This window comes from Pipra filicauda, unplaced genomic scaffold, assembly GCF_003945595.2.
Source record: "Pipra filicauda isolate LSUMZ 115617 unplaced genomic scaffold, ASM394559v2 scaffold253_size2546935_pilon, whole genome shotgun sequence".
Classification (NCBI taxonomy): domain Eukaryota; kingdom Metazoa; phylum Chordata; class Aves; order Passeriformes; family Pipridae; genus Pipra; species Pipra filicauda.
This window is the reverse complement of record NW_024104369.1, coordinates 1,651,285-1,674,260: the sequence shown is the minus strand read 5'-3', so window position 1 is coordinate 1,674,260 and position 22,976 is coordinate 1,651,285. Positions and strand designations below refer to the sequence as shown.

Here is a 22,976-nt window from a genome sequence, read left to right as displayed (position 1 = left end):
TTCCAGACAGTAGGAACTTTACCAGAATGCCCCCGCTTGTAAAATACGATGAGTAGTGGCTTAGTCACCTAATCTGCCACTCTCCTCAGGACCTGAGGATGTGTCTCATCAGGTCCTGTGGACTTGTGTACCTTTGGGTTCTTTAGATGCTCTTGAACCTGATCTTCTCCTACACTGGGTGGTTCTTCATTCTTCCAGTCCCTGCCTTTGCCTTCTGCTACTTGGGCAGTGGGGCTGGAACATGTGGTGGTGAAGGCTGAGGCAAAAAAATCATTGAGTACCTCAGCCTACTCCATGTCCCAGGAAATGAGGTGTCCCATTTCCTTCCAAGCAGGGCCCACATTTTCACTAGTCTTCCTTATGTCACTGACATACCTATAGAAGCTTTTCTCATTGCCCTTGATATCACCAGTCAGACTTAATTCTATCAGGGCTTTAACTTTGCTAACCTGATCCTTGGTTGATTAGACAATTTCTGTGTATTTCTCCCAGGTTCCCTGTCCTTGCTTCCATCCTCTGTAGGCTTCCTTTTGGTGACTGTTGTCTAGGAGCTCCTTGTTCATCCACACCAGGCCTCCTGACATTTTTGCCTGATTTCCTCTTTGTTGAGATGCATTGCTCCTGAGCTTGGAAGAGGTGATCCTTGAATATTAATGAGCTTTCTTCAGCCACTCTTCCCTCCAGGGCTTTATCCCATGGTACTGTCCATGGAGAGTACTTGAAGAGTTCCCCTGAAGAGGCCAAAGTCTGCTCTCCTCAAGTCCAGGTTAGTGACTTGCTGTGTGCCCTCTGCACTTCCCTAAGGATCTTGAAGTCCACCATTTCATAGATGCTGCAGCCAAAGCTGCCCTTGAACTTCACATTCCCCACCAGCACCTGCCTGTTGGTGAAAACAAGGTCCAGCGTAGCACATCTTCTCGTTGGCTCCTCTATCTCTTGATCTCTTGGGGAAGGAAGTTAACCTCAATGCATTCCAGGAACCTCCTGGATTGCTTGTGCCCTTCTATGTTGTGTCTCCAACAGGTATCAGGGTAGTTGAAGTTCCCCATGAGGACCAGGGCTTGGGAACATGAGGCTCCTTCTGTCTGCAGAGGGCCTCATTTGCTTGGTCTTCCCAGCTGGGCGGCATGTAGCAGACTCCCTCAGTTAATGTCATCTGTCCTTGTTCTCTCTTTAATCCTGACCCCTAAACTGTCAGTCAGCTCCTCATCAATCCCCAGGCAGACCTCCACATGCTCCAGCTGGTGATTAACACCCCCTCCTAATCTTCCCTGTCTGTCCTTCCTAAAGGGAAGGAATGTATCCTTCCATTCCAACACTCCAGTCATAGGAGCTATCCCACCATGTCTTTGTTCTAACAATAAGATCATAGCCCTGCAACTGTGTGCATGTCTCTACCTCCTCTCAATTCCCCATTCTACAAGCATTTGCATAGGGGCATTTAAGTTGGTCCCTGATGAAGCTGACTTCTTGACAGGAGTGGCTGGAATTCCTTTGTGCTGTTCTTCGGCTGTTCTCCTGCTGACTTGAGATCCCTCTCCAGGCTCTGAGCATCTCTTGCTTGCCCTGGCATTAAAATGGTAGGAGTGGGATGGATTGAAGTCCTCCCCTTATTCCTGTATTTCACTTTTTCTTTTTTCTTTTTCCTTAGTTTCTGCCCCTGCTGATTTCCACATCTCTGTCACTTGCTCTGAATGAGATTTCTGATATGTTCTGTAGGAAGATTTTAGTGATATCTAACCATCCACCTAAGTAGTTACTTCACAACAAAGATAATATTCTTACTTTGTTTGGCAATAGCACTGGGAACAGCTTGGTGCAGTTATAAAGTGTCTTACAACTTGCTGTTGCTGTAGTGGAATGGCATTAATCAGTGGTCTAGAGGAAAGAATGAGATGACTCACATGTGGGACTTGGCATAATAGTGTCCAAGTCCCAAACATTTCCTGCTATAAAGTTCAGTTCCCCACAGCCGTTTCACATAACTTCTTTGCAGATGTTAGCTAAATACTGTCATTCTAAACTTGGATCCGACCCTAAGGATCCCAAAGAACTTGTTGTTCAAATGGGCTTTCCATATTTGAATATGACCACTTTTCAAATTCTTAGGCAAAGCATATAAGTTCCTACAAAAGATTTACTTCACTGCTTCTGGTTAGATAAGACATATCTAGGGTTCAAAATTCCTTTGTTTAAGTCTCTGATCTACGACATTGCTCAGATTATGCTTTGATAAAAGCGAAAGAGAAGAGGCTGTTTAGATTTGACTTCTTGACCGACTGCTATAAAACTAACTTTCAGCTCAACCTCAAACCTTTTTTACTCTTCCCTTGAATTCTCTTACTGAATGATACATTTTAATGGGTGGGAATAACTTGTTGCATCCATCTAACTATGGATTCTTCTTCCAAGCTTCATCTTAAGAAGGATGGAATTGAGGAAGAGAGACTAAAGGATTCATCTTGGGGTAAGGGAACTTATTTCTTTTCTCCTTCAGAATTATTTCTCTCAACTTAGAAGCTTTTTTCCCCATTCTAATACATATGAGATTCTCCTGATTTGAATTTGATGTGTTTAATAGAATTCCCCTCTAGGGAGAAAGAAGAACACATCCTAGATCATCTTCGTTTGAAGTTAACAATAGACAGGAACCATTTCATGTGAAATGTCTAGTTTGTATTTCAGGACATATCTTTGTAATATTTTTGCTCATTATGCCGAAAGAAGATCTTATTTTCATTATCCTTTGCAGTTGGGATGATAACTGTTTCAGGCAGTAATTGCTGGCCTGTTCTGTGTCCTGTGCTGAACCTCCACAAAAAGGCAAGCCTTTCTAACTTGTTGGTTCATTGGTAGAGTAAATCATAATTCAGACCTACAAATTGTCCAGTAAAGACACTTGGATTTGGCACTTATTCCATCAGGTACATGCTTTCATCATACTAACATAGAATGAACAATATAAAGCAAAGATGTTCTCAGGGCATTATTTTAGGATGCTCTGCAAGAGAAAAGCTTTGAGATCTACCAACATGCTATTAGGATTGCTTGCATTTCCATCTTTATTGGTCTTCTGTAACTAAAATAATTTCTGTTTGAAGAATTTTATTAAATGTTCTCTCTGATGATGATTCCTTTCCCTCTCTTCTTTGTTGAAAATACTGGTTTCACTTCTTCCTGTCTGTATGGGGTTGACAAGACATGGGATAGCCATGCAAGAGAAGATAAAATGGATTTCTTTACCTGTGTTTCTATAATTTCCAAGCTTGAGGATTGGCTCCATCAGAATTCACCTTTTGTTTATCTAAAAGATTCTTTATGCCTTGTAGGCTTGTAAGTGCTATTTTTTGTTACTAATGCAAGGGTAAATAATTGAGAAAACACTTCAGGTTTTGGAATAATTGCTGATGGTGGGGGGAGGGGAATGAAGAGAGGAGGCTTATAAAGTCTTCCTAGACTTTTTCTGAGAAATAATTTTTCTGTAGTAACTTTTAGTCTTTTATGTCTCCTCAGCTATGCTAGAATGCCTGAGCTTTAAATTGCCTGTGGTAATGAAAGGTGACATCAGGTGAAACTGGAATTCCACAGTAGGTCTAATGGGATATTTTCATGGAAGTCTAGTTCTGTGTACATACACCAGAAAGAACAGGAAACAAGTCTGTTATGAAAGGTTAAGAGAATGGCATGTACCCATTTGAAAATATAGGTAAAGGTACTAAACTTGCCTTTCAGTGAAGGATATTAAAAGGGTACCTACTATTATTTTGTGGAGGGGAACATGTAAAGCGTGATCTTATCATGCTCCAAAAGGCCTGTTTGGACTTTATCTTTTTGTTTTTTTTTTTTTTACTTTTTTTCTTACTGACTTGATATGGCTACTGTATAGAGAGTTGATGAAAGAAATAAAAAAATTTAGTCATATTACTGGAGTGAATGAATGAAAGTGAGTAATTTTAGGGCTTGGTTACTGATTATAACTGAATGGCATCTGTCACAACATTGAATCGATACTCTGGGTCAGAGACTACAAAATGATTGACTCCCAGTGTGATTCCAGAACTGAGCTGGCCAACAGAGCAGGGGAAAAGTATGCAACACACAGAGGAAAATTAGGAAGTGAATGAGTAAAAGAAAAGATACTCAAAGATGCTTCCTTTGGTGGCCTGGTTTCTTTTTAGGAATTCTAAACACATGCGGCTGCCAAGTGGAGACTAGCTGATTAAGAAAGAACAGGTTTTTGCTTATCTCAGAAGGAAATACTGTCTTTTTTAAAAGACAGAAACTGTGCAAGCATTTCCTACATCAGGAATCTGGACAGATGAAATTATGGCTCCTGATGATTCAGCATCAGCAGCTTTTCTGAACTCTAAGTCACTGGGATAATTTTGTCTTTGCTTGGAATATTTTGATATGTTAAATTTTTCTTCCAGTTGCTCTATTTCAGTTTGATAATGATTTACTGTCTATTCCCTTTGTCTTGTATTTTGTCTGTGAAATTCTTGAGTGTGTTGTCCTTGATGACAACTGGCATATGTCTTAGTTTTGCCCATAGGTGTCAGTGCAAATGCTTGTAGGAGTTTACTGATACCATAAACATTTTTGCTCAGTCACCAAAATGCTGACTGGAGGTTGGCAGATAATGCTGTCTCTGCCATCATGCTTTCTCCAGCATCTCAGTTTTAGATAGCTTTAGTAAGTTTTCTCTTAGGGACCAGAAGCAAGAGATAAATGTGTTTATCCTCTTTGAAAGAGTAGTCAGGGAATTTTCTCTGAAATACAGTGAAATCTCATTTCCTTCCCAAACCTAGTGGTTCCAAACATTCAGATATCCAGCAGAAGGCAAAATTTTAAGGTGTACTAATGTAGCACACTTGCTTTAATGTGGTAAAAGACTGATAGTAACTGTATGGTCAGTTACGATCATGTTTATTCTATAGAGTTTCTTCTCTGATTGTCAAAATACTCTGCTGCTTCCCTAGCAGGGAGGCTTCTTCTGACAGACCTTATTACCAGAACATATTTTATTCTTGTATCAGAATTGGCTTCTGTGATAGCTCTAGTATTTCATCATTGCAGACTATTCCTCTCTAGTGCTTCAGTTGCTTGTTAATGTGACCAGGAGATGGAGGGAGGTGGTTCTGCCTCTCGACTCTGGGGCTCATGACACCCTACCTAGGGAAGTGTTTTCAGCTCTGGGACCTCCTGTGTAAGAATGATGAGGACTTGTTGGAGCAAGTCCAGAGGAGGGCTGCAAAGATGGTCAAGGGGCTGGATCATGTCTCCTATGGAGACAGGCAGAGAGAGCTGGGGTTGTTTATCCTGAAGAAGACAGGGTTCCAGGGAGACCTTAGAGTATTTTCCAGTACATAGCAGGGCCTACAAGAAAACTGTAGAAGGACTTTTTACAGTGGCATGTAGTGATAGGACAAGGGGGAATGGCTTTAAAGACAGCAGGTTTAGTTTAGATATTAGACAGAAATTCTTTACTGTGAGGGTGGTAAGACATGGGAACAGGTGCCTAGAGAGGTTGTGGATGCCCCATCCCTGGAAGTGTTTGAGTCCAGGTTGGACGAGTCTTTGAGCATCTGGTCTAGTGGAGGGGATATGTCCATGGCAAGGGAGTTAGAACTAGATGATCTTTAAGACCTGTTCCAACCCAAGCCTTTCTATGATTAATGTTGCCAATGACACTATGGTTCTGGTGAAAGCATTACAAAATTTTCAGGAAAGATAGCATTTAGTGGGTCTGGAGAAGTATCCAGCTGCTTTCTCCAGTTCAGGGAAAATAGGAAGCACTGCTGTTGCCTTGTACAGACCTATATCCTTCTGGAGAAGGGGCCAGAAGAATGACACCAGGTTCATTCACCAACTCGTCACACTGCCCTGAGGAACTATTACAGCTCAACAGATTAATCAGATAGATTAATACTCCTGCTCTCTAGTGATTACCAGAGGTCTGTTTTGATGGTTCTTATTCTGGCACTTCTCCCACTGAAACCCTTTTCCATGTTAAAATGGAACTAATTAATTCTAGACCAATACTGAATGGTTACTTTCAGGTTAACAGTTCAGCCAGTTTATGTCTGGATGCTCTAAGTCCCACTGAGCTATCTTAAACCAATTCTCCAAACAGTGTAGTAAGGTTACCTTGCTACTGGATGTATAAGCTTTTAAACAAGTGAGATCATAAGTTATAGTCTTAAAGATTTGTAGTTCTGAGTTACAGAGTTCATTTTTTTCTGTCATGAAGATGCCATGTTTGTCTTTTACTGAAGATCACATGTATTTCTTCAGTAGTACTTTTAGATAAGACAGCATTCTTCTGCACAGGGATCATAATCTGCCATGTGTTAATAGCACATGTCACTCTACTCCAGAAGTGGCATCGTTGTGGTGACCACCTTTAAGACAGAGTAGCTATCATATGATAGCAGCTGAGAGGTGTGATAGTTGACATACAACGTTGTACAACAATGAAGATGATACTGTGAGAATTATGTTCAATCTTTAGTCAGCCTCTCTGAGCTTTTGTAGCAGAAACAGTATATCACATCTGTAGTAAAGTAAAAAATAAACCTGCCTACTTCTGCAATTGTCAAATAATTAAAACCTGCGATTGTCAGATAATCAAAATAATCACTGTATTCTCAACCATAAAATTTTACATTAGTTTTTTTCTTCCTGAGTGGATAACGTTCAAGAGTTGAAGGACACATGACAGTGTTTCCTTTCTAAATAATTTGTATTTTAAAAATTAATTCCTTGTCTAGGAATATTCAAAAATTACAATGGTAGAATGTTGACCTCCTTTTGAGGCCTAGAATTGGTTCATTTTTAGTGTATTTTCAACTTGTGTTGTATTGTTCTGACAGCCTGCCCTAAAGTTCTAAAAATTAATTGTATCTCTACAATTTTTGAAAATCAGCTTTTAAAAACATGATTGTGAAAAATGTCATGCTTTAATTAGTTCCAGAGGAAATGCAATTGTGCAAGACTTTACCAATATGAATCTTCTCTAAGGAAAACCATTTTAAAAGAGCCAGGTTGGCAAGCTGCTGTCTTGATTGTTAAACCCAAATTCAAGAAATTCCAATTTGACTTTAGGGTAGCTGCATTCCTACTGGAAAACACACAAGGTTTTGCAGTGATTTATATACTTATTTTGCCAGCTCAGTGCTGTGATGTTCAACATCTTGAAGAATGAACTCTCTAGGATTAGGCACTTGGTAGCCTTGAGCACCTCTTTGTTCTCTCAGATTTTGTGCTTAATTGATTTGCTACTTATTTTTGAGTGGGGGTTTTATTTTCATTGTGCTGCCATTAATAGATTTATTTCTTATTCTTTTCCTTTTTATTTGAACATATTACACTTGGAACTCTTAGCATATTTATTCTGTATTAGACACTACGCTGGTGAAGGCCAGCCCCAAAGGGACTCTGCCATTTCCATTTGTGTCTAAAATAATCTCTATACTGCTGTGAGCAGGGACTGTCCCCAAAAGCACTGAGTTGTTCCTTGTGACTGGGAAACAGTATTAGAGTGGTTTGATGATTTGTCCTAACTGAGTAGCAAAAGGACATGGAGGTCCTGAAGAAGATGAAGTGTATGATCCTCCAATTCAGTCAGCAGAAGTAAGGGTTTTCTTGAGAAAATCTGGATGAAGTAGGGACGATTCAGTCATTTGTAAACTCCACTATGTTGACAGCAGTATTTCTAGGTTCTATACTGATTGAGGCAAGGCCAGGTCCATTTTGCCTGCAGTGTTGTGAGGGAGCAATATACCCTAAGGTACCTAATACCTTCTTTAAACCAAACAAAACCTGGGTTCCAAAAAGAGTTTGGATCATTTGGCAAAGGTGGTGATGTTATATTTGGTTTTGTTGACTGTTATCCTTCAGGAATTATCCAAAACAATGGATATTCTATATTTTATCCCAATTCAGGTGATAGCCACTGTACTGATGATTGTCTTATATATTGCCTTGAGGTTGTCTCCTCATTTCAGTGTTATCCAGCCCTCTTCTCTGTTCTCACAATTTGTAAAGATGGCTACAGTCTAAGAGAAGCCAAACAGTCTCCTAAATATCCTGGCAATACTGCTGAGAGAAGAGATCCAGTCTTTGTACATCTTGCATCTGGTATCAGACTTTAAGGGAAAAAAAAGCACAGCACAAGATCCAATGGGGAATTCAGCACACAGCTGATTTGAGGTACTATGCTTTATTTCTGGAAAGATCAGTTATTCTTAAGTGGTTCACAGAGAGTAAATTGGGTTGGAAGGGACTCCAAACTTTTTCTCAGAGCATGACTAATTCTAAATTATATCAGGTCGATCAGGGGCTTGTCATGTTGAGGTTTGTCAGTCTCCAGCAATGGAGGTTTCTCAGCCTCTCTGGGCAGCCTGTCCCAGGGACCAGCAGTTTTGACAGTAATATCTGTACTATGTCCTTTCCTTCAGCGTGGCCATCAAAACACACATGGATTTTTCAATCTGTAGATTTGCAACATGGTGCATTTCCCTTTTTATTGTCATAGAGGAACAATAGGCAGGTAATATATGACCTGGAAGGTACAATTTTCAGAAGTACCCTATTGGCCTGGGGTAAGGAAGCATGTGTATGTAACTATCATAGCACACGGTAGTGAAAATCAGGCACCTCTACCTCTGAGGGGATCACATTGTTTGTTCCTTCTGGAATTGTCGCTAAAGATGGAGAAAAACTAATGTCTAATCACAAGCTAGTTTCTGAAGGGAAATGACAATAGTGAAATATATTTAGTATAGCAAAGAGATTGCCAAGGGAGGACATTGTTTATTTGGGGTTCTTCAAAAGTATTGACATCAGGAAAGAAGAGAAATTCTTCAGAGGGTGTCATGGGAATGTTACTAATGGATTCAGAGAATTAATGGGATAATAAAATAATTAAGAAAGGAGAAATTTCACCTGAGGCTGTCAAATTTGACATAACTGATAGGAGATGGAATTTCCTAGGTTATACTTGGAGAAGAATTAATTCAAAAAGTGTCAATTGGCCAATAAATCATTTCAGTTGAAAATGCAGAAGAGGTTTGTAGCTTCCACAAGAAAAATCTGTTTGTTTTTGTATGTGAAAAGATCACCACATAGTATGCCAAAATCTGTTTAAATGTTGGCAGCCAGGACTCTGAACCAATACTGTTTCATCACTTTAAGCACAGGCATCTTGTGGATTACTGTGCAGTGAGAGTTTTATTTATTTCTATTCCAGTTGTTTTCTCTCTAATTTCAAAATGAGTTTTCCAAATGTCCTTTATTTCTTCTTTAATTTGTATTTTATTTTCTCAACTTCTTCAAACTAAAATCAGCAATAAGGCAAATACTTGGCTAAGAGCTTTGGGTGAGTCTCTCTTATTTCTGGACACCTTTGTTGCTCCCCCCTACATTTAATCCTTGTTTTTTCCCCTTCCCTGTTATATTTCTGTCATTCAAAAACGTGGTTAGACTACATGGAATATGGAGTAACTCTTGCCCTCTGATTTTTTAGTTGCTTTCTCTCTTCAGAAGGGTTGCAATTGTTTTCATTTTGTTTCTGCTTTTTCAGATGAGAAACTACCACAGAACATATCTGCAAGAGCAATCACTGGCTTTTGTGGTGTGTGTGATATTCTTCAACACAGATAATACTGTAAATACAATGCTACTTCTATCAGCGAACTAATATTTTTATTATTTTAGCTTCTTGTGTGTATAGTTTTTCTGCAGTTTCTGTTGTAGTCTCAGACTTGTGACAAGGGTTGAGTTTGCCACTAAAGGGGATCAAATCACTGGTTTGGTTAGGAGGAAAGGTAATTTCCAGGCTGTTTTTACTTGATATTTTCAATTTGTAGTAAGTCAGAGAGCCTACTGGATTTTATGGAGACTGCTGTGTTTACAGTTGCTGTTGGTGTTACCAGTAAGCAGCCAACAAGGCCAGTGTGGAATGGGAATGACATTATCAGTCATCTTTTCTCCTGTCTAGACTTGCAGGCAAGGGAAGTACATTACTTGTCTGAGCTAGTGTTGGAGGTTGTATGTGTACATAGATAAGAAGGAATTTCCTTTATTTATGGGAAGAAATCCTTCTTCCATTTTGAACTGGCAGGCTGAGCAAAACAGTTACAGTTCTCCTTTAAGTAAATGTCAGATTGATGCCAGTCTTGCCTCACTCAAATCTTCAAACACGTGTTGCAAGACAAGGCGATTTCTGTTCCGCTGGCTGGTTGGCCCTCTTGGAGATGGCTTCAGCTGTTCCTTTGAAATTCCCACTGAAAATTTTTGAGTTTAAAATGAAGGCAGTATTTTAAGAGAACTTAAAATACTGATTTTTCAATTGCCCATTGTATTGGTAAGGTAGTGCAAGTATTGGTCAAATGTGTTGTAGCAATAGCTTACTTTTCGTTTCCTTGCTGCACAGTACAATCTGTGCTCTTCTGTGGCATTCTCTTCTACTTGAAAGGCTTGACACTAAGTGGATATATATTTTTAAATATAGACAGGAAAGCTATTATTTTTTATTTAGCTTTTACTGTGTAATGGAATTTGTGACAAGGTTATTTGCTTCAATATAATTTTGTGTACTGATTAGTGTTCTTTGGAAAGGGCCTTGAGGCGTGTTGCACGAAAGATGCTATATAAGTAGGGAATGGAAGGGTAAACGACCTTCATTTAAATGCAGTCAAGTAATCATTATCAAAGTTTTAAGCAATTTGAACTGCCTAACAGGAGGTATGATGACAATAATTGCCAATGTCCTTTAAGGACAGTTGTACCCATTTGATCACTGCCACATGCTTGAAGTTTGTAAAAGGAAAACCACTTCTCACAATCTCTGTTTTGACAATGTACTATTTGAAGATAACTATTTTAAAACCAAACAAACCAACAAAAAAACCCCAAACCAAAACAAAAAAATGCAACCAGCAGAAAAACACATATTACAAAATGGATACTTTGGAGGTCTCTGCATGTAGCCCAACCGAGTTTTATCATACAGTAGTGTAGGTGCGATTACCAGAAGGCACAACTTTATTAGTTAAAATAAAGAATGAAAAAAAAAATAAAAAAGTGCACTAGTATTTAAATAGGAGTGAAACAGGCAGTTCATACCTAAAAAGTAACAGTTTTGCCATGAAGGTGGTAGGAATGCAGGGCCTTGCAATGTTGTTTTGAGCTTAACCTTTAGGTAACTTAGGCCAAGGAAGTGACTTATGCTGAAGGATTGAGCAGAAACGTATTTGTATTTTTATTTACTCCTTTCCCTACCCAGAATCATCTTGAAATATACCCCCATATAAACATGCACAATCAGAAATGGACTTTGCCTATTCTCTGAGGTGCATATAGAAGAGCTGGGCCCAGTTTGGAAGCAATAGTTCATTCCTTAGTGTGACTCTGTGCCGAGTTAATATTTTCTGTCTTTCTCTTAATGTTCTTATCACTGGCCTAGTCCAACCAGTTTTCCACAAGCTAAGAAGAGCTCTGTAAGCCTTATGAGATGAGTATAAAAAACCACAAAGGCCTAGGGAATCTCAAAGTCCAGTCTGCTACTGTCACTATATATTATAATATAAAATGATAAAGCTGTGTCTTAACATGAGCTAATTATTTTTGTCCTTCAGGACTCCAGTTGGCTGTTCAATAATGTTACTGCCCTGGGAGTTACAAATCTTCTAATTTGCAGCATAAAAATATTTATGGCTGTTTTATACTTATTTGTTCTTGTGCCAATGTTGTCTTTTTTACTTCAATAGTTCATCTCCAGTGTATATGCTTTGCTGATTATATTTTTACAGAAGAGTAATTCTCCTGTTCTGTATTGGCAGGGTAGAACAAGCCAATGTCTTTTATTCTCCTTGAATTCTCACTCTTCATTGCCAGTGTCATCCCTACAGCCCTTCCCTGTTCTTTTTCCAGTTTAAATTAAACTTCCCTGAAGAAAATCAGAATTACAGTTCTGGTGAGATTTCACTGTACAGTGACATTAATACTTTCTGGAAAAAAATGTCCTGTTTATATTTTGCAACTGCATAGCTTGTTTCCGAATTTACATCAAATTAGTTGGTGAAAGTACATGTTCCAATCAGCTTATACATTTCAGGTTTCTTTTCCCTTTTCTTTGTGATTAAATTTCAACTTGTAGCAATTTTTTTTCACTGTTTGCTTATACTTGATGGTACTACTTTCTACTCATTACCTTTGTTACAAGGAACATAATATTTTACCGGTGTGATATTTTGATTTTTCTTTCTATTGGTGCTGCCTCCTAATTTTGTGTAATCTGCAAGCTTCCACTATGTGTTTCTACTTATGTCATATTCATATTCAGTAACAAATTTAGGGAAGTTTTGCAAACTGATCTCTGAGGAGTTTCATTACCAAGCTTCATTCTGTTCTGTAGATGCCCTTTCAATACTGTCTGTCATTACATATGTTTTAGTATTTTCCTGACTAATTTATAATCCGTTTACCAATTCCTATTTTTCCACCTGTTATATTTATATATATATATATATATATATATATATATATGGATACATATATGCTAATGTGCAGTTAGTTGATTCAGTAATTTCCTTTGCTTAAAATCAGCCATATTATCAAAGAAATTAGCTTGGCATAAATTACCTTTCATCAACCCATTGTGAACTGCGCTCCATTTTTTTGCTATATAGATATGTATTTAAACCTTGAACTAAGAGAAGAACTATTGTCTGGATCAATTTACCTCTTCTGCCTCCTTAAATATCGTTGATTCCCCCCTCAATTCCCACCAAGGCCACATGAAATCGTGGAGTTGTAATGAGTAATTTCTATGACTGCTCCAGCACACTTAGTTTTTTCCTCTGTCTATTTTTTTGACATGACCAGAGTATTTTAACCAACCTATCCCTTTTTATGTCTTCACAGTCCATAATGTCCTCAGACACCCCTTTCTGTCTATTTTTGTTTTTTGTAAAGAACACATGCATTTGGGTATCTCAGCCCTGCCTGCTGTTTTAATGTATTTTGCTTTCCTGCAATAGCTTATTTTACACTGTGCAGCACCCAAACTTTCCCAGTTTGTTTAAGAATACAAGTAGTCAGAAAAACAAACCTTATAAGTATTTCTTACTGATTTGATCCAGTTCTCTAATGAGTCTATTCATGAATGATGCCATCTAATTGAAGATTATTTGCATCAAAATTAGTATTTTCTTCTAGACGTCCATTGTATTCCCCACTCTGTTCTTTAAGCCATTATTGTGTCCCTGTTTTCTTGATTTCCCCCTTCCTTTGAATTAAATCCAGATGTTGAAAATATGTGCCTCTCCCAACTGTCTTCCTTTCTTTTCTAGTTTACCATTAATATATGCGTAGATGTGTGCTCATTAATGAAGAGAGAAGAGAGATCTCAACAGAAATATAGGGAAACAGTGTGTAGCTGCAAATTGTATTGCAGAAGATAAAACTCAAAATTTGCCTTTCTGAATGGGGTTCGTTCTCTGGATTTTTTGATAGATTTTTCTTTCTCTGTTTCAGTCATTTTTTTTTTAAATAATTTTTTAAATCTAAGAAGTTCCAATGAAGACTTCTGGAAAACTTGGACTATGTTTCACTGTTTTAAATTGACCTACAGTGTATCTTACACATGAAAAAATAAATATCTAATACATAGGAAGTTAGCATAGTTATTTCACTGTCATTACTAACTTAATGTCAGTGACAGTCATCGAAGTTTTGCTGTTCCTCTGGATTCTCCCAGGCTACACCATGTAAACTGAATAGAGCCAGGACATGCACTCAAGTGTGGACTTAAGACCACTAACCTCCATACTGTGCCACTTGTCTTCAAGATTGAAGACTGCAATCTGGCACACTTTATTTGTTAGTATAAGAAGTTATTTCTGGAGAGAAATATTATTTGCTAAGTTCCCATCTGTATATCTCCCAGGAAATATTTTTCCCCCACAGCTAGAAGTAAGAAATTTTTGTTTTCTTCTTAGTTAGTAAGAATGACTGACAGTAATAGTGGCAGGTGGGAGGGGCTTGGGGATGAAGATTTATGTCTGAGCTGTTAAGTTTCCCAGGCTTCAGCCTACTTTGAAAGCAATTGCTCTGAGATACTGTGTAGAATAGGGAGGAGGAATGAAAGTATTTTGCTTTTTCTGAAGCAGATCACTGTCCCAGGCTCTTTGTGAGAACTGGGGTCCTTTAGAACTAGGAATGTTGTTCCTGCATACCTGATGAAAACGCATTGTCCTAGTTTTTGTTCGTTCTGCGTACTCACAATTATTCTCTGCAAGTGGTTCATACCAAAGTCTTCCTTTGTACCTTCTAGTCTTTACTATAAGAAAAAATGCTGCTGTTCTCTCTGCACCTTCAGGATGCCCTCTTCTCTGTCCTCTTGAGGTGTAAAACCAGCCTGTTCTAAATGAACAACTTTTGCATGGAGAGGGAGGAAAAAGGGGAATAGTTTTCAGTAGAAAAAAATAAATTTCTATGATGCTTCTTTGAACCAAATAGATTTTGCTTGAGCCTCCTGAGGTTTTCTTACCACTGTTCCTCGATGAAGCTGTATTTACAAGATTATTTTAGCATCAAAACAGAACTGCGTTTAATTCCACTGGATTGCACTTTTGTTACTTTGAGCAGACATTGATGTGTATATCAGCTCTGCAGAGTTCTGAAAGAGATTTAAGAACCAAATATCATAAAACAAACATATAAAAATAAAAATTCAATTATAAGTCAAAATGTCTTACGGTTTAGGTTGAAGGAAAAGAGGGAAAGCTAACGAAAGAACAACATATGTATATTTTTGGCCACAAAAGGGTTTTACTCATTTTTCTATGCCACAGTGCTACATTATCTCATAGAACAGGTGAAAAGAGAAATACTGTGGAGAGTAATTTGTATAGTGACATTTTTTACATGTAACTAATTAACAAAGAGATTTCAGATTCTTAGAGTGCTAACACAGGTATTTCTAATGAGGAAATTGCAGAAAAGCAGCAAATTACTAGAGTAATAATGAAATTCTTTGACTCCAGTAGGTGTATCTTTTTCAAAGGGAAACTAGCCTAATCCCAAAGGCTGAAAATTGTAGGAATGGAAATCAAAATTTTAAAATTACAGTCTATGCAATGTCATGACATTTCTTTTGTGCCCAGATAGGTTTTGGAGTCTTCTTCACTGAATATATTCAAGAACTGTCTGGACACAATCCTGTGCAATGTATTCTAGGATGAGCTTGCTTAAGCAGGGAGGTTGGACCAGGTGACCACTGTGGTTCCTTCCAACCTGACCTATTCTAGGATTCTGTGACCTTTTTTTGTTGAGTTGCTGTATTTGAGAAGATTCATTTTATACTGAGGAACATTCTGCTGTTGTATTTACTAGTTTTGCATCTTCTGGTATATTTAGCAGCGCTGCAGATAGAAGTCAGATAAATAAAATTAGAAGTTTTTCACCATTCTCTATTATATTACCTATGGTTACAACATGACTATTATCTTTGCTTCACTGTGTGCTACCTCTGACAATGACCTTGTTCAAAGCTAAAACTCATGATTTCAAGCTGAGTAACAGTCAGTGTTTTCAGTGGGAATCTGGTGATGATCTTGAGGAGAACTGACCACAACAGGAATTACAAATGTTCCTTAGTTTGTTCTTGTCCTGGGAAAGGACAAGAATCTGCTATATTTGTATCGTCATACTTTGTATTTTGTATCGTCATACTTTGGCTTGTTGCCATCGGGCATAATTTTGACTTTATAGGTGGCACCAAAAATGTTGTACACATAAATATGCTTCATTTAAATCATAAGTTACTTTGTTGAAGCTGAGAGTATATCTTTTCTTGGTGGTACAGTTATGTGATAAGAGTGAAAAGAAATCTGATCCTTAATTTCTATGTTGGCAAAATCCTTTCAAAGACTCAGTTTTAGTGTGAATAAGATAAGCAGTGCTTTGAACTGATGTAGTTTTCCTCACTGCCAAGGTGAAAGTGAAATTAAGCATAGTACTTTTCCTGTATAAATCTCCTAATGCTACAGTTATAAGTTAGATGTTATGAATCAGCAGACAAATAAGTCGGCAGAGTTGCTATGCATGAAACAAGTTATCTTATTTAGCCACATGTTGAGACTAACTCAATTTCTTCCTTGCATGTGATATTTTAGCTAAGCAGTAACTTAATTTGAATACACAAAGTAGTAAACTGCTATCCCTTGGAATCAATTTTACAGAGACATTTAGTCAATGCTGTTTGGAAAGAATAAGTTCAATATATGCTGTCATACATTAATAACATCTAAGTTATTTTCTGGACCAAATGTATTGAAGTGCTAGTATATGCTTCTTTTCTTGAAGTATCTGTGAATGTTTTCCTTTATATCTTATCATTTTTGTGATGGTCTGGCTAGTGCATAGGTGGCTTTTAGGTGTGAGTGGGTACATTTTATATTACTTAGAATAAACAAGGTTACATCTTAATAATGCTTTAATAGGAGTTTCATTGATTATGTGTCACTCCTGTTAGTTCATAGGAGTTTCTATTAAGCATTTACCTGGGTGCATTTTCTGTGATTATGGCAAGCTTTCAATGGTCGCACCTCATTCATTGGCTGTATTTAGCATTATCTCCTTTTTTATCTTTATATATCTGTAAGATTCAGTGTAATTTCTCATGGAAGTTTACAACAGTGATGGGAATACTGCATTAAAAAAAATGGAGGGAAATTTGTGCCCTGTTACAGATCATATTAATAGATATTCATGCCTGTTTATTTGAGAGAATGTTTTTTTCTTAGGCATTCATAGTCATTTCAAACACAGCATGCAGTACATCAGTTCTATCAGATACTGTGTGTAACGTGTACACATAAGCCTCTCAAGGCATAAATCTTCAATGCACAGGAGTTGTTTTATATCCTAGGCTTTCTAAATGCTATACTAACTATACTGACTTTATCAATCTGATAGTTTGGAACCAGAATTATAGAACATAGAAGTGCAGGGCTGTGTGAAAGGTGAGATCTTTGTATTTGAATTTTACTTGAATTGATCCATAAAGTTATTTTTAGAAGTTACATTCTCATAACATCTACATAACCTGGTTTACTCTAATCTGATTTTTCCAAGCTTTTTAAGCAGTGCTGAAAATTACTTTAGGGAATAGATTTGCTTTCAAACTGAGTTTTCAGAATAAAGTTCGGGTCATTGTGTTCTTTAAGAGATTGGCTGAATGCCACTAATAGTATGTTGTGACTGTTTTTAAACCTGACAGTTGGCTACAATACACTTGAGTAACTTCCAGCTTTATTGTCAAGCCAAGGTATGGTTTCAGTAGAGATGCTATCTGGCATCCACAGAAGATATTATCATCAGTTAGAAGGAAGATGTGCTTCATCATTTTTTGCAGGTTTACTCATTATGTTGTGCCCTGCATTTGAATTAAGTTTGAAAAAAAAATATTTTAAAATGTAAGTTTGACGTTTGGTAGCCTTCGAGGTGTGACATGAATATCAATAAATAAACAAATCTCAAGGAGTGCATTTAGTATCTCAGTGTAGAAGTGCTTTAAAATATGTTTTCAAAATAAAATAATTAAATTTCAGAATTAGTTTCATTGATCTGAGAAAAGCCATATCTGTAGACATAGACAATATCCTTTATTGGACTAGTGGCTACGAATGGAACTGTTGAAGAAGTGTTTGCTTAACTATCCCATCTGGTTTATAAAAAGAATATTCATTACTGTCATTATTTTTTGTGTAATATGAATGGAGTCAAAGTGAAATTCTGCACCAGCACATTCCTGGTTGCTGAGAGATGCTAAATGAAGAACACTACCAATACAGAAAGTGTCACTTCCGAATCTATTTTTTTAAACACCTCTAGGGAATCATGCCAGTGTGCAGACAAGAAGCCTTTGAGATCACACCTTCTCAGGCAGTTCTGTTTCTTCCCAGTTGATGTTAGATTAGCAGAATTAATGGGATGACTTTTTTCTGATGTCTTACTTCCCAAATGTTAACACTTGCTTAAATGTGGGCAGCTGATATTCTTTTTTCCTGTTTTTGTAGGTCTCAATTAACTTGTCATTTCAAACTACAAAAATCAATATTGCTTAAAGCATATACTGCTTTCTTTTTTTTTTCCCTCACAAAATTTAGGGTTATTATAGAGTAAGATGTTAGAATGGTGAATCTATACAAATACATATAGACATCAAACCTGATTCTCCCCTGACGTGGCCATTGATTTAAAGAAAATAGTGCTGAAAGACAATTGGATGGATAGTTGGGTCTGAAAACAAACTACTATGGTCTATGCTGTGTTTATAATCTTGTGCATTTGAGCTGTATCATGGAGGTCTTCAAAACATTAAGCATTTATGAACCAGTTTATTTGCGCTCATGAAGTCAAGAAGACTTAAAGCTATTTGGAGAGAAAGAGGTGTAGATTTAGATCCCTAATGAGGTTTTGAAAATCACTAGTTTGTGTCTTGAGGTCACATGTGTGATCTTGAGTCTTCAGCAGCCAGTCCTTGGATGGAGGGTGCATATGTATATCAGCCTTGATGATTTATGAAATGAGATCTTTTGTTCTAAAGGGCAGCCATCCTCATGCTGCCTGCAGCTGGAGTTAAGGGAAGGAAGCAGAATTCTGGGGCTGGCCTCCTCCATGACTTGAGTTTGATTCTGCCCAACTTGTGATGTTGGCACAGGTAGGACTTGAAGGACTGCAGGCTGAAGGGGATGACCTCTGGGTGACGGGGGCAGTGTGGCTGACTGAAGAATAATGTGAAATAATATGCGAGTCTGACTTGCTCTTCTGGCAGAGTAGAAGTTGTTGGGATGTGGTTTCTGACGTGGAGTTAACAGTAGAGACGAGGTGTTTGTGTGCAAATCCAGACATGGCTTTGCAAGCCCATCTCTGGCATGTGCAGCAGCAACAGCAAAGATGGTCACGCCTCCCATGTAAAAGAAATATATTAAAATTTATAGTATTTATTTGTAAACTCACAGATCATGTGCCATACTGTGTAAAGTGTGATTTTTCTTTATTTTTTTTCTTTTTTTTTTTCCCCTTCTGGTTTAATGTTCAGAGGTAGTGTCATCCTAATTAGTTTCCACTGACAGAATAAATATTGTTCCATCTGTGCACTATTACAGTCAGCGACTGAAGGTTTGAAACACTTGAGCAGTGGATGTCAAGTAGTCTGTAAAGGGACTGGAAAGCAATCATTTTGGATTATTTTGCATATATCACCATTCAGAAAGAGGTTATGGGAGCAGTTCTCATCTGTACTGCTATCATCCCAAAATTATGCCAAAATTTTGTTCCCTTTTTTCCAACAGAATTTACTTGATAATGATCATGAATAATAAAATGAAAGGATTTCATGCATTATGACAACATAAAAACATTAAGCTTTTTTTTTTTTTCAAGTTTGCAAATGTGCTTTAAAAGGGAAGTGTTTACTACCATATCCTGAGAATAGGCCAGATGAACTAATATCCTTATTTATTAGACATTCCTGAGACAAGACGCAGAGCAACTTAACCGTGTAAAAGAAAATACGCATTTGTAAAAGGTAACTCTATTTGTTTAAGCCTTATTCCTGGAAATTTCTTTGGCTGTGATTAAAGCAAAATTAAAAAAAAAACAACAACAAGTATATTTAGAGTTCATTTTGGTGTTGTTTTGGAGGGTTCTCAAAAAACTAGTCAGGCAGGAGAACTAGGCACAAAGCCATCTCTGTAATATGTATAGTTGGTTTCTGGCCGCAAGTCTGTCTGACATTGAAAATATTTCCTGTGAGTAATAATCCTTTACTTAATGTGATGGAATTTTTCCAGTTCAACTTCTTGTCTTTCTTGTAGCTTGATTAAACAAATTAATTTTTACATAATTGGAAATCAGCACAGCTCTTCATGAAGATGTTGCTCGGTATTTAAAAAATAGTCTTAAAAGAACATTGACATCTCAACTGTTTAAAAAGACACAAATCCCAGGCAGTATCCTTAGGAAATGCTATAGACTATATAAATCCGATTACTCAAATTCTTTTTTAGCTGAAACAGAACAATATCTGATGCTATCTATGAAATGTATAGCTAATACCCCCGAGTATCCAAAAATATTCAGTATCTGCATATTTTATTAATGACTAAAGTTGTCCTGTCCCTTTAGATATCCTTTTTTTTTTTATTCTCTGCTACATTAGGGGTAAATGTAAATATTTTGTTAGCAATTATATAATGATAAAATTGAATTTGCATAAGATTGTATTATTTAAATTCAGCTTTAGGAAGTAATTGCCAACCTAATTTTTGAAGTTATAGGAACCTGTGCAGAGTTTCTGAGAGAGGGAGGATGTTTGGTATTTGGTTGGTTGGTTGGTTGGTTTTTTGGGTTTGAGGGTTTTGGTTTTGTTTGGAGTTTGGGCGGGGGGGTTTTTTTGTTTGGTTGGTTGGTTTTTTCAATATGTTAAAGTTATGACAAAAGATATGCTTGGTCTTCTGTAGTTCTTAACCCTGTTGAGAGATTGTACCTTTCACTTTGAATATATTGGGTTTGCTCTAAGAAAAAAAGAAAACTGTTGTAGACCTAACACAGGAAAAAGCACCATTTACTGAGAATTTTATAATTCAACATTCTTTACTGGAAGCTTATGTTATTCTTTTATATAAATTTTGCTATACAGATTCAATTATATGGCAGTTTTAAAGAACTAGAACTCATAAAAGAAATGGCCTTAGATAAATTTTATTTTATATCATGTTTAAATAATTAGACTTCTGTCTTATTGAAATATATGTTCTTTTAATTTAAAAAGAGCTAAAAACACAAATATTGGCACAATTAGGAAATTATATTGTGTCATAGTGGGATTGATTGATGAGTAGTTGAATGAAAATGAACTAAAAGGCTGGTGGAAGTAAATGTGTATTCTACTACTGCTTAGATAAACATTTACCTGAGTTATAGGACAGTTATGGAGGTGAGAAGAGGCATCTTTCATTTCCATGTTTAGTTTGTGCATGTTATTGTTTTTGCTGTGAAATCAGTCATAAAGAGAACAAGCTCAACCTGAAAGAGAGAGCAATTAAAGAATTTCACAACTGTTCACAACATCTTTATACCAGAAACAAACAAGTGAACAAATGGAAACCCATCAAAATTAAATATGTGCTTTAATGTTGACTGTCTGGCAAGGACCCCTTATTTATTTAAGCTTTTTTAAAACCAATTTCTTTAACCAGCTATGCCAAAGAAATTCACATCTCTGAGATTTAAGAAATAATTTAAAAGTTGTAGTTAGAGAAACCCTTTTTATCATTCTTAAACCATTTTATTGATTCCTCCCCACCCCCACTCTCTTTTCTTTTTCCCCATTTGTTATCTGTCCCCTAAAGGTCTCCTGCACATTGAAGTCCACAGTGGAACTCACTAGTGGGGATGAAGCAGAGAAACCACTGCAGGATTCCCTATTTCAAAGCTGAACCAATATTCACCATTGACACATTCATTCATCTGTGCAGGGTCATTGGAAATCCTCTTTCTCTAGTTTTGCCTTCCCTTCAGGGAGCAATGCTTAAAAGAGCAAACCCCTGGTGTGAAGAGATAGAAGAATTCTCAGCGTGGCCAGTGGTGCCAGGAATCGAATTAAAGTTGTCCATTTGCAGATGACTGTATACTCAGCTCCCAGCATATTCAGCTGTGGGGCTTGCTGCTGACATTTTATTTGAAATGCTGTTGGTGGCACTTGGTTGTATTAAAAAAAAAAAAAAAAAATTGAGGCAAAAAGTATTTTCTTAGAAAAAGAGAAAAAATGCTGAATTTCAAAATGTGCATGATTCCTGCTCTTCCTTTTAGGTCTGGAGGTTGTTAAGGATCATGTGCCAGAGAGGTAAATAATTACAGAATGTACTTCTTTGGGTAATTTAACACTTGTCACTTATTCTGCTATTGTTGACATCTCTATTTTGGCATAAATCGGATTTTGACATTACTAAACCTACAATTTTGTTTTTCTTCGCACACATTATCTCTTCCATGTGAAAGGCACTGGGGAGACACGGGCTGCCATGAAATCTGAAATGCCTGCAGTCAACACGAGGAGCACCTCTTTATTTCAATTTCATTTCCCGTTAATGGAGATGAACTTGGTGCACATTTGGGAAGGTTTAGAAATTGTCAAACAGAGATTCTGTAAAAGGAGTTCTGAGAATTTAAAGAAGTCTCTGTCAGTTTGGAGGATGAAAGGATAAGCATAGTTAACCATTTGGTCACCTGCTCAAATTCCCATCTCAGCAATCGTAGTCCCACCACGTGGGGGTGGTGGAGGAGTTGGCACGGTATATCCCTATCCTTACTGACTTCTAGGAGGTTTAATTTTTGTGACTAATTTCAAAGAAAAGGGATATTTCTGTGAATAACAGTGTCATGATCTGCCACCAACATAAATCACAGTTTCTTCAGGGAGCATCAGGAAAGGAAGTGGAAGAAAGAGTTGGAGACTACAAATTATACCACTACATAATTATGCAGCTTTATTCATATGTCTAACGTGATATCCACATGCATGTTAGCAACACAGAGGCCTAAATTATAGACATTCAGAACAACTTGAAAAAGGGAGCAGGGGAACTGTTCAAACAATTTAAATTCTCTGTCATAGCAACTTGAGACTTTAGATAGAACCATCCTAGAAATATAGATTAAATTTTCCTTTTCAACTAAATCACACAGGTAGTATTTTTATGCAGTGCATATAAAAGTAAGCTCACTGTTCATCCTGTAACCAGAACTTCTATACCCAAGTATGTGAGGTGTTATAAAGAGGTAACATTATAGTGAGGTATTTTAATCTAGTTGAATGACCTTACACAAGGGGAAGCATTTTTCCAAGAGGGGCAGCCCAGTAATGAGGGTAAGGTGTGTCCTAAAACGCCCCAGAGCTCATT

General features: G+C 37.2%; 1 protein-coding gene across 6 annotated transcripts in view; it reads left to right on the top strand.

Annotated features, from left to right (window-relative positions):
• FIGN (fidgetin, microtubule severing factor) overlaps positions 1-22,976 on the top strand; it is a 106,334-nt gene that overhangs the window by 55,685 nt on the left and 27,673 nt on the right. Inside the window, exon 1 of one of the 6 annotated variants that reach the window (XM_039382087.1) lies at positions 2,432-2,467. The exons of the other annotated variants lie outside the window; for them this stretch is intronic. The gene's annotated coding sequence lies outside the window, so the exon portion shown is untranslated. Of the gene's footprint in view, positions 1-2,431; positions 2,468-22,976 lie in introns of those variants that run through there. 6 annotated transcript variants of the gene reach the window in all.